The sequence below is a fragment of the Choloepus didactylus genome, chromosome 3, assembly GCF_015220235.1.
Source record: "Choloepus didactylus isolate mChoDid1 chromosome 3, mChoDid1.pri, whole genome shotgun sequence".
NCBI classification, from domain to species: domain Eukaryota; kingdom Metazoa; phylum Chordata; class Mammalia; order Pilosa; family Megalonychidae; genus Choloepus; species Choloepus didactylus.
In genome coordinates, this window is record NC_051309.1 from 84,935,930 (window position 1) to 84,944,493 (window position 8,564).

An 8,564-nucleotide genomic window follows, 5' to 3' on the forward strand; every position below is an offset into this window, starting at 1 on the left:
TTAAACACACCCTGAATGGGTGGGGCAACACCTCCATGGAAATTTTCCAATCAAATGTTCCAGTCACAGTTGATTGAGTCACATCTTCATGGAAACACTCAAAGGATTCCAATCTCATCAACACTAATATCTCTGCCTCCACAAGATTGCATCAAAGATAATGGCATTTTGGGGGCCATAATGCATCAAAAGCAGCAAAATAGTACTCATGTGGTTTGTTTTCCATCTCTTAGAGATCACTGCCTTTCATTGCATGATATCTAGCATCTTGCAAACTGTTATTTCATATAGTTTGAAAATTTTTTGTTGTTTCAGATAAGAGGATAAATTCAGTCCCTGTTACTCCATCTTGGCCAGAGTGAAAGTCCACTGAAGAGCAATTTAAAATTTCAGATTGATTGTGAAGTTGGAGAATAAAGATTTATTTATTCATTAGTTAAAATGTATTGTTTATCTACACAGTGAATGGGAACTTTCTACATTAGGCCATAGACCACAATAAGCAATTTAAATCAAGAAGAATGAGATAAAAAAAAAAAAAGTACAAGATAGAAAATAGCATGAAAATCAACTATAATATTGTTATTTTATATGCTAACAGAATATTTCTATGTAAGTAAACTCTTTTTAATGCAATTTTATTGAGATATATTCAAATACCATACAGTCATCCAAAGTGTACAATGAATTGTTCATGGCATCATCATATAGTTGTGCATTCGTCACCAAAATTGATTTTTGAACATTTTCATTACTCCAAGAAATAAATGAAAATAAGAATAAAAATTAAAAGTAAAAAAACACCCAAAACATCTCACACTCTTCCCCCTACCACCATTCTTCATTTACTTTTTGTTCCCCTTTTTTCTACTCATCTGTCCATATACTGGATAAAGGAAGTGTGAGCCATAAGGTTTTTACAATCATACAGTCACACCATATAAGCTAAGTAGTTCTACAATCATCTTCAAGAATCAAGGATACTGGATTGCATTTCAACAGTTTCAGGTATTTCCTTCTAGCTATTCTAACACACTAATAGCCAAAAAAGGATACCTATATAATGCATAAGAATAACCTCCAGAATAACTCTCAACTACATTTGAGACCTCTCAGCCACTGAAACTATTTTGTTGCATTTCTCTTCTCCCTTTTTGTCAAGAAAGCTTTCTTAATCCCACAATACCAGGTGCAGGCTCATCCCTGGGAGTCATGTCCCATGTTGCCAGGGAGGCTCACACCCCTGGGAGTCATATCCCATGTATAGGGGAGGGTAGTGAGTATACCTGCAGAGTTGGCTTAGAGAGAGAGGCCATATCTGAGCAACAAAAGAGGTTCTCTGGGGGTGACTCTTAGGCACAATTTTAAGTAGGTTTAGCTCTCCTTTGCAGCAATATATTTCATAAGGGCAAACCCCAAGATCAAGGGCTTGGCCTACTGCAATGGTAGTCCCCAATGCTTGTGAGAATATCAGGAATTCCCCAAGTGGGGAAGTTTAATATTTCCATTTTTCCCTGAGTCCCTCAAGGGGGTTTTGCAAATACATTTTTATTTCTGTCCAAATTACTCTGGGATGTTTTGGGGCTTCCTGTTAACCTGTACAAACCAACCAGATCTCACCCCCTATTCAAGTTTCCATGTAATTATGGTGTTTGTATAAACTGACCATACAAGTTAAATTAGACAGTGTGTTAAAGAAAATGTAGATTTTACACCAAATAAACATCTGTTCCTTTGGTCTCACACAGAAGTTGAAATTTTAAAACACAGTCAGTATCATCCTTTTCCCTTTAGTCTGGTTTACCTTAGTCCTAACAAAGTCCATTTTGTCCATATCTCTAATTAAAGTCTTATCTCATTTTCAGCTTCTTTAACATTTGCTATATGGGGTAATGCTGACATTCATAGTTGCCAAACTCTGGCTCTGGGTCTCAGTTGTCACACAGATGCTCAAAGTACCAGAGATCGACCAGGTTATACACAAACAGCTCCTCATCTCATAATTTAGAAATGACCATTACAACTCATGAATAGATGTGAAGGCTGTAAGCGCTTACAATCTAGGAACTTTACAGTAAGCCTTCCCCTGATAGCCTATACTCTCTGATTCAATTCTCAGAGTTTACACATTAAAATTAGTCCATATTAGTGAGGTGTTATAATGTTTATCCTTTCAATTCTGGCTTACTTCACTCAACATTCTGTCCTCAAGTTTCATTCACCTAGTTGCAAACCTCACATATATAAGTAAACTCTTGAAGGAAAATTATGAAGTCAGGGAAGTAAGCATAGAAATCAAACTTAATTTGAATAGAGGATAGAAATCATCAGAAGATGGTACAAGATTTTCCGGTTATATCTTTGTTTGGTTTTTAAAATTCTATCAGGGATTTTCTGAGGCAAACATTTAGAAGCAATAATTTTTACCAGTGTGCCAGACTGATTTTAATTTTTAATGATTTTTTTCTGTCCAAGGATTTGGCAACATTAAACACTATATATATAGGTTAATCTACACAATAAATATATTTGACCCAAAGTTTCTTCTCTATACTCCTCCCTATACCCACCAATCCATACAATCAAATGTCTTAATCCCATTAGTTTTTAAGGCTGGCAGTACTTTATTTAAGTATTTTGTCTAAATAAAATTTCATTATTTATAGCCATCAGTTATGTTTATAAAGAACATGTTTACATATTCAGTGATGATTAATTGTAGCCATTGAACAATGAGATAATAAGTGTCTCAATTTAGATGAGAAGAAAAAATTGACCAATTTATTCGGCTTTCTTACAATACTTGTTAACTATTTGAACTAGTTTGGATTTAACCAAAACTGAAAATCATTGTTTGTTTTTAAACTAAGGAACTAAAACTAACCTCATTATTTTTTCATTCTCAAAACAAAAACAAAAACAATTTTTGATTGTCAGTCTGTAATAGCTTCCCTATACTATAATTTATGCATATTTTAAGTATATATTATTTAGGTATATAAATTAAGAAATAACCATTGGCACTACCTTATTTGTGAAGGCATTCAACTTTACAAGGAAATTATTGGTTCATTTGTGTTATATTCCTCACAAGTGCAAATGTTTTAAAATGCAGACATGCATTTCAGAATAGTCAGAAACAATTAGGGTGTTTTCTTCAAAAAATATTTTGTTATAAGATGGCTAAAAATACAGTTGTTAAATTAATTGACTTGCTGATGCTATTATTTATTTACCTTTAAGCCTGCTCTTCTATAGTGCAGCTACTTTTCAATGTAAAAACTTCTAAGTGACGTAAAGTTTAAAATTTAATTCATTCAGTAATTTGACAAATATATTTTGAGAGCTAGCTATTTATGGGTGCTATTATAGCCAGTAACCTAGTGATACATAAGACATTCTTCGTGCCCTTGTTACAGCCCCTAAATCAAGAACAGTCCCAATTAAATTTATTTGTCTACATTTTTACATACCTTCCTGTGCATATCATGTGTTAGAAAGCCCTTCCTTTATTTGTTATATTTACCCTGATCAACCCACTAAATTATAAATTCAACAAGGGCAGGGACCTCAGCTGTTTTATTCCAGCCTGTTTCTTCAGCACTTAGAACAGTGCCTGGCCCAAAGCAAGAACTCAAGAAATACTTATTGAATAAGTTAATGAACACCACTACATGTGGTCCCCAATTTTTAAAATAATTATCATAAAGTTAAGGGAATTTTAATTTTGCTTCTTGGATGGGCTATTGATTATTCAGTTTACAATTTAATATAAGATGAATTGAAGAATAAATAGAAAGATGGATAGATGGAAAGATAAATTATAAAACTAATAGAGTAAAATGTTAATTGTGTGATCTATGTGATGGTGGATACAATGATATTGGTGGTAAAGTTCTTTCAACTTTTCTACATGTTTGCAAATTTTCATAACAAAATTTTGGGAAAATATAATGTAAAGTAAAAGCTGATCAAACTGAAACACAGGTACTAGAGATCTATTTTATACAGCTCTATCTATTTCTTTCTTTGGTTTGAGTGACAGTTGAATAAGAGTCACTGTCAAATTTACATCAATTTGAGAGTTTCTGTGGTAGAATAATCTAGCTTTGGTTTTCATCTCAAGAAAACCATTGATTCAGAATCATTTTTAGAAGAATATTTGCACTTTTATTATAAGCATTTTCTTCTGCTTTTATAAATCTTGTAAATCTTAGGAAGCCAGCTGCTTGTTTAACTTCTTGGCTTTTAACAAGAAATTTCAGGCATTCAAGAATGTTACCCTTTTCAGTCTCTATAGAGTGGAAAGTTTATACTTCACCAAATTTGGATTTATGTTAATCTTAAATTTGAGAGTATATGTTTGATGATAAGGGCATTCAACTATATAGTTTGTAGTTAGGAAATCTGACTTTTTTAGGCTGTGTCAGAACCAATGCATCATCACAGTTGGTAATTTTCAAAACACTGATGCATTTTTCTACATGCTGTTCCCAAATGTGCTGGACCAGCTGTTGAGAGCCATCCCATCCAGCCGCCTGGAAGACCTCTTCTTGGACCACAAATCACCTAACGCGCTACCCCTCTTTGTTCTAATGAAGAAGATAAAAATTAAAGCAAGCTACCGTGGTTTATTACTCATGTTTCTCTGTTAAGCATCGGCTGTGGAAGTCACTACATCCATGTCGGGAGGCCTTGGCCTTCTAGGTAAGCACTCATAACAGACAAGCCAATGAGTTTAATATTCATGGACCTGAAAATGATTTTATGAATGTTGGATTTCTGAAATTTTTTATTGTGTATGCAGTGTGTGTGTGTGTGTGTGTGTGTGTGTGTGTGTGTTCTTTGTCATTTTCCTAGTGAAAATTGCCCTGACACTGATCTCAATGTTAATGTATTCCTGCTTACATTTGACTTTGGAATATGTTACGGCTAATTATCATTACACAGGATGAAAGATCAGAGCCCTGAGTGAGGTGCTTGAGTTTAGGAACAAAGAGAAGCCAATTCCACATCTTGGCTCTAGGCCCAACAATTGTAATCGAACATCTTGAAACTGGTGGGATCTTCGCATTTATTTTCTTTTTTCTTTTCCTGCCTCACTTTTTGAAAGGGGGTGGGGGAAGGGGGTTAAGGGGTTTGAAGGGGCTGAAATTTCCCCTTGAACATGATGTCAATATGTTGGCATGTCTCCTTTTATTAAGATGCCATCCAACTGATAACAAGTCCTGCTGTGTTTTACCAACATAAAAAATTAGACTGGAGACCGAAGAGCGGCAGGTGGCTTTTGGCACCAAGAAATAATCACACTTGATGTGGAAAGTAAAGTAAAAGGAGCCATCTGTTCACTGCAGGAGGACGTGAAAAATCACATTAACATATTGTCACTAACATCATGAAATACACAGTTAATAATAAATTTAGTTATCATGGCAAGTTGCGTTGGATACTTACTCTGAAAATGCAGAATGTAAAAGATGCTCTTTCTTGCCACTCCCATCATGTTTTGTAGAAAAAATATGCAGATTTTAAAGCTTTCCTTGTGGTTTGTGTGTGTGTGTGTGTGTGTGTGTGTGTGTGTGTGTGAGATGGGGGTGGGGAAAGGAGAATGTTTCATTTTAAAGCCTGGCTTGGCTGTGATTCATTGTTACTGACTAAGTGAGCAAAACGGCCTTTCATGCAGATGAAACGAATGACTACGTTGATATCATCCACTTATCCACCATATTACTTTATAGCTTCTTACCTGGTTGCAGGTAAGGCAACGGATGAGAGAAAACGGTTATTTTAATAAAGTTCCTTGCACAAGACCAAGAGTATGTCAACCCCTCTGTGAAAGCCATGGAGGTGACAGAGCAGAGGAGAATCATTGGCTGTGGCCTTTTCCTTGAATGTCTGGTGAGCATTTGAATCCACTTTTAATCAGTAAAATGTTACTATGGAGTACTTCCTAGCAGATTTTTTGTGAGATGCTTGCATGTATTTTATGAGAACAAATGTGTTAAAGCAAAGTGATGGGAAAGTTTTCTTGCACTTTTTTAAATGCATGCACTGTTTACATACGTCAATAGAATACAGAAGCTACTGAGTGTGAAGGTCAACAGGAAATTGGAAACATTGGGGTTTTTGTCAGTGAGTTATGATAGAGTGATGTTTACACACCTCTGCTGTAAGTGTGCTGCTTAGTTTCCTGTAATCATTGCTTACTATCAGTGCAAGATTGTGACTAGAACACACATTACTCTTATTATTGATATCAAAGTCTCAGTCTCACTACTTTACAAAATTGTAGTTGTCCTTTAATAGAGTCCTAATTAAAAACTTGACAAACGGTTATTCCCTGTTTACTGTGGTTGGCCTACATTCAGGTCTTCATCACATTTGCTAGAGAGCAGCAATGTATAGATGACTTTTAAAATATCTGTATGCTTTCATGAAAAGAACATTAGAATGAAAACCAGGTTTTAGTTCCAGTTCTGACTCTAACTAGCTTTATGATATTTAGCAAGTCAAAATACCTCTCTGGCCCTTTTTTCTCAGGGGTAAGATTTAAGTAATCTCTGAAGAAACTTCCTACCTCTAAAACGTAAAGACGTTAAAGGTCTGCCCAATGAAAGAAAGATAATATTTCAGAGACAAACATTTTGGAAGTGTCTACTCAAAAAACATGAATGATCCTGAAGCTAATGCATGAGTTAGGGTTGTCAACTTTCACTCAGACAATGACTAGACAGGTTGTGATGACATTTGGAGAATAACCTTTCTTGTTGGGGGAAGGGGTGTTGGTAGAGTTTTCTTCTGCTGCATAGTCGACATTCTCTTACTTGGCATGGGCAACACCATGTAGTCTTGACTTAGGTACAGACTCTGCCACCTTGTTCTAGTCATCATTGCATTTCATTCCAGATGATTTGTAAAAGAGTAGTGATGTTGGGAAAAGAGACTTGCATTTTGCATTCTTTTAGAAATGTTTCTAAAGAATGATACAAGTTCTGTTCTCTCGGTTAGTGATCTGAATGCTGAAACCAAAGTCTGCTGATGACCAATCACATAGCTGTTAATTATATCTGGTAGTCTTGAATCATAGGCTGATTTATCTTCCTGGACATCTCTTCCCTTCCTCTATACCATCTCTTTTCCAAGGTAACCTTCACTCAGTTTTTACACCTCAGCTTGAATACCGTTCCTCAAGAAAACCTTTCCTAATCTCTTAACCTGAGTTAAATCACCTTGTTGTACTTTCCCATTGTGCTTTGATTTTCCCTTTTTCTAACATTCATCACACTTGAATTAATTAATTGTTCATTATAGGTCATCTCTGCTGGACTGTAAGCTCCATGAAGGCAGTTCCCTGTCTTGTGTCTTTGTTAGTCACCAATAAACAACATCAGGCCAGGCATAGGGAACCATTTAATAAATATCAACTTACTGATTGACAGTTGATTACCCCAGCCAACTGTCAGATTTTTTCAGGTTTCATTGAAAATAGAATGTATCTTTTGTGTTTGTATCATTCTAAGTTCATTCTGAAACTCTCAGGCAAATTTTAGGGGGCTGTTCCTGGGGCCATCATCCCTACTAGAGGTACAGATAGAACTAGACATTGTTTTAGGATTCCTCTGGAGCATTGAGAACTTTTAAAGGACTTCTAGCATGGGCATCAAAACAGTCTATGGGTCTTCCAAGGCTCTTGGATTTATATTTATAATAGTCTGAAAACATATTATACAAAAGGTGAATAGAGCACTTAAAAAATTCATAGCTGATCCTGGGGTGTCTCTCTGATTAATATTGAGTATTTGGGAATGTGTGCTAACTTAATTCTGATAATCGTGTTGCACTGAAACAGAAAGTTTCCAAAAAATTTCTTGATGACCTGAGAAATTTTCTGACTAAAGCATTTAAATTGTATCTAGAAAAATTATTCTTCAGTAGACTGGAGTCCAACATTTTATCAGTGTTTTATTTAGCTTAAGGGGAACATATAAGTCTAGTTTTGTAGAAATGAAAACTGGCATGGATATATATTTTATGGTATCAAGCAGGAGCTATATATCTCTTCTTGTGTTACCCTGTTTTAATGCTTAGAAGGAAATGAATTGTCCAAGTGGTTAAGTATGAAATGATGAAATGATTTACTGTTACCCCCCCAAAATTATTGTCTTAATTGTTATATTGATAAGGTCACATATATTATACAGAGGAATACATACTTAACTCATTGTATATTTAGTATTTTATAAGTATTTACTGAAAAGTGTTTACTAATAATAAACAATCCCAATACTAGGAGGCTCACTTATTTCCTTTTGTTTTATAAGCTGAAAATCTAGCAAAGAGCAGCCACAGGAATGAACATACCTGTGATAGTCATTTAAATAGGTAGATAAAATTCAGAAATCATTATTCTCAATGATACTGAATTATACTCTATAGAAGTTTCCAAACGTTTGAACTTAGATTGGGAATATTTTTCCACAATGCATAAAAATCACCTCAGTCCCTTAGAAGCAGTTGTACAAACTGACAAGCATTTTGAGAATTGACAGCCACCCTTACCCAGT